The following is a 4355-nucleotide window of genomic DNA, read 5'->3' on the forward strand; positions in this document are numbered from 1 at the left end:
CCCCATGAGGAGCGTAGGAGCCCGAGGCTAGGCAAATTGGTCCTGACGTTTAAGATGAGAGTGACCAGCCTCACTCAACCCTGAATGGCATTACGTGAGCAATAAACCAGAATTTAAAATAACAACCAACAATCAGTGTGTGTAAAGCCACAGCACCACAGCAAAGAAAATTATTAGAAAACGTCAAGTGTTTAGCGCCATAACGTAAAAGCTTTAATGGTAACTGAAACGCAAGAATATTGATTGTTTAATTCATAAAGGGCTTATAAAAAGTAAGCAAACTAGATAAATAAAAAAATCAGTAATTTCAAAATCGGGAACAGAGATCGCTAAAAAAAAAAGTAAACAAACACAGAAGGACCGCTGGAGAGCATGCAAAACTACTCTGCCACTCCCTACCATTCACCTACCTCTATGCTACCAGCACGTCCACTCCACCCACACCTCCGTCCCACCAACATCTCCCCTCTATCACTACCACACACAAGTTTGCTCTCTCAACTCACCTAAACTTTTGGCACATTTTGTAACCGTTTGGGTCTTTCCGCTTGGGTAGGTTTTATGCCTATTTACATTTTCGCCCAGTTCACCAGAAAAAGCATAGTAGTGTTTCCAGCCAAGAGACCTCGCAGCCTTAGATGGTCCTGGGATATTGATACCTGGAATTTATTTAGCGTGTGTGTGTGTGTGTGTGTGTGTGTGTGTGTGTGTGTGTGTGTGTGTGTGTGTGTGTGTGTGTGTGTGATAAACTCATGAATACTGAATATATATATATATATATATATATATATATATATAGAGAGAGAGAGAGAGAGAGAGAGAGAGAGAGAGAGAGCGTTCACCAAGCCACTTGCTACTTTGGCGGACACAAGGGGTGCTGTGGTTGAATCAGTGTCGCATACTAGTATGCTTGCACCCAATCGGCTTCAGGCGGGTCGATTACACTTAGTTCACAGACTACACACACATCCAAAGCCACTACAACACTACAAGCACTTCTCACCCTACATAGAGTCTCTACCAGACAGCCTAAGCCACTGGGTAGAGATACATTGGCTGTATCGTCCCTGCTTCGGTAGGGATAGGCCGGTCCTGCAGTGGACCTCAACGGCTGATGATGATGATATATATATATATATATATATAGGTAGATATACATTGGCTGTATCGTCCCTGCTTCGGTAGGGATAGGCCGGTCCTGAAGTGGACCTCAACGGCTGATGATGATGATGATATATATATATATATATATATATATATATATATATATATGAGGTGTGTCAGAAAAGTTCCAGGACTGAGTGTGCTGTGTGAGCTATGAGTGGGAGAGGGATTAGCGGGTTGCGTCACCGTGTGACGTAATATCCAGGGAGTATATGACTGTGATCTCAGCTCTCTGCAGCCATTGATCTTTTTTTTCACAAACTTTTGTATACATGTCCTCTGTTTCAGGTCGTCAAGCGATGAGCACAGAGCAACGAACCAACCTGAAGTTTCTGGTCCGGTTGTGGAAAACTCCGTCTGAAGCACGGGGAATGCTGCAGCAGGTGTACGGAGATGAGACGATGTCATGCTCACGTGTTTTTGAGTGGTACAAGAGGTTCAAAGAGGGATGCGAGGACATGGAAGACCACCCCAGGAGCGGAAGGCCTTCAATGAGCAGGACTGAGTCCAACGTTGAGCGTGTCAGGCAGATTGTGTGTGGCGATTGTAGGTTGACTGTTCGACTGATCGCAAATAAGCTGGGCATGAACCGGGACAGAGTCTGGAAGTTTATCACTGAAGATTTGGGTATGTGGAAAGTCTGCGCAAAGATGGTGCCGAAGCTGCTGAATGATGACCAGAAGGATCGGCGCATGCAGGTGTGTCAGGACATCCTCGAGCTTCTTGAAACCGAACCAGACTTGCTAGGGAGAGTCATCACTGGTGATGAGTCATGGATCTTCAAGTACGACCCGGAGACCAAACGCCAGAGCCTTCACTGGAAGAGTCCGATGTCGCCAAGGCCGAAGAAAGCAAGACAGTCGAAGTCCAAAGTCAAAGTCATGTTGATCGCATTCTTCGATGTGAGGGACATTGTCCCCACCGAGTTCTTGCCACAGGGCCAGACGATTAACCAGCACGCCTACAAAGAGATCCTGCAGCGTTTGCTTCGTTCAGTGCGCGAGAAGAGGCGAGAGTTGTGGCAGGACAACTCATGGTTGCTTCACCATGACAAGGCGCCTGCTCACAGTGCCCTGAGCATCCGACAGTTCCTGGCCGAGAGGAACATCGCCGTGCTGGAGCAACCTCCCTACTCACCCGACCTGGCTCCGCGTGGTTTTTTCCTCTTCCCCAAGCTCAAGGGGGTCATCAAGGGGACCCGTTTTGAAGACGTGGAAGACATCAAGATGGCCGTGACGACAGAGCTGCGGAGGATCCCGGAAGAATCCTTCCAGGAGTGTATGGAGGCGTGGCAGAGAAGGATGGGAAAGTGTGTTAGACTCCAAGGGGATTACTTCGAAGGGACAACTCGTAGTTTGTAGTTTGGATTTGAAATATATCTTCTTTGACATCAGTCCTGGAACTTTTCTGACACACCTCGTATATCGCTATAATGATACCACTTATAAGTACTGGCCTAGGATATATATGGGTAGATATGCTGTTATCATAACCAAAAATCTAGCCAACGTCCCCAGCTTACATCTTGCTTACTTTCCCCTCCCTTCTGCGTCCTTCAGACTCATAATCTCCATTAATTGCTATTCATTTTATTTTCTTCCCAGTTTCAAACATTTTTCCTCTCTCCTCCTACTTACCGTTCGCCTTTACCTCCATTCATGTCCGCCTCTCTCCTTACGTTCTTCTTTCCCGCTTCTTTCTATGCCTGCTACCATTCTCCTCATCTTAACTCTTGCACTCTTACATTTCACAACCAAAATTCATCCTTCTTTCAGTTTCATCAGTCTCTTTGTTCCTTCGTTCTTCCCTCTCTCTTCCATTCCTCTTGTCATTTTCTCAACTCTTAAACTCTTACATTATTCTCCCCTTCTCCCATTCTTATATCTCCTCTCTCCCCCCTCCCCCCCCTCTCTCTCTCCATTCTTCCCACCTCACTTTCCCGTACTTCTGTCCCTTTATTTCCTCATTCGTTTCATATGTTTCTCTCTCTCTCTCTCTCTCTCTCTCTCTTACTTCCTCGTGTCTTGATTTTCTTCTAATCCTATCCCTGTTCTTAAATCATTCCTTCCCCTCCCCCTTCTTCCGCTTTTTCTCTCCTTTCCTCCCTTTACGTCCTCGTTTCATTTCCTAGTTCTGCCTTCCTTTCATTTATCTTTCCTCTTCAGTCGTAAACGCTTGCCAGGTGTAAGAATGACTATTTTTTACGGCAATTTACGGATCACTTGGCCTTGTTAGATGTGATTAGCCTGCATCCCACATTACAGAGCGTAGTCAGCAACGATACAGAAAAGGCAGACATGATCTATCGTTATCATATGCTTTAGAAATTACTGTACAAAACAGGGGGCTTCACACCTTGCTTTCTCTCTCTTGCATTCACTTAGCAAAAACCCTTCCTCTTCCTTTTCTTTTCACGTTCACATTTCTTATTGATCTCTCGTTCTTTCATCTCTCTTCCACTTCTCTTCTCTCCCTCTTCTTCAGTCTTACACACTCCTATATTTCTTGTTACGTACCCTTCCCTTTTTTTTTTTACGTATCCGACTCTGGATAAAGGCTTCAAGACCTATTCCCAAGTCTCCTTGGGGCCCAGTAGTCCTCCTACATCTCCACATGTCGCCATTTTGTTGTTAACACCCATACCATCATCCATACTGAATACATGCTAGGGCTGTCTCATAAAGGACTGGTGTACTGGTATTAGCGGGGGTACTTTTATGACATGTCGGCGGGTCATCTGGTAGATCAGAAAAGTCTGCTTTTTAAGAAATTCAAATCCTTAAACTCTTCCCTGCCCCTGCCGGGATTCGAACCTGGGTCCATTAGGACTGCAGGCCGCCTCTCTAACGATTCTGCCACGGCCTCCCCTAAAAAGTGCGCCGCCCGGGACTCGAACCCGGGTCGCAAGAATGGGAATCTTGCATGATACCACTACACCAGCGGCGCCGTGAACAATCTTTTCCTCTGTCTTTTCCATTCCTCTACTTTTCTTCCCTCCATTTCATCCTCTTTACACCTTGTTTCTCTAGTTCTTCCTTTTCTTCTCCACTCCTCTTTTCTACTTCGCTTTCTTCGCGACCTTTGCCCTCTCGCATTTCTTTCTCAACCCTTTCGAAACCCTCTTGCCTTCTCCTACCTGTCTTCCATTCCTTCTGGCCTCATTTTCTCCCTTATTATTCACCTCCCTTCTT

The 4355-nt window shown here is 45.9% G+C and overlaps 1 non-coding gene across 1 annotated transcript; it reads right to left on the reverse strand.

Annotated features, from left to right (window-relative positions):
* Positions 1–4039: 4039 nt before the first annotated feature.
* TRNAG-CCC (transfer RNA glycine (anticodon CCC)) lies at positions 4040–4110 on the reverse strand. The gene has a single exon. It is a non-coding gene; the product is annotated as a tRNA-Gly (tRNA).
* Between the last annotated feature and the right edge of the window lie 245 nt (positions 4111–4355).

The sequence above is a fragment of the Coenobita brevimanus genome, chromosome 1, assembly GCF_032717465.1.
Source record: "Coenobita brevimanus isolate Jiangsu-jjx chromosome 1, ASM3271746v2, whole genome shotgun sequence".
Taxonomy (NCBI): domain Eukaryota; kingdom Metazoa; phylum Arthropoda; class Malacostraca; order Decapoda; family Coenobitidae; genus Coenobita; species Coenobita brevimanus.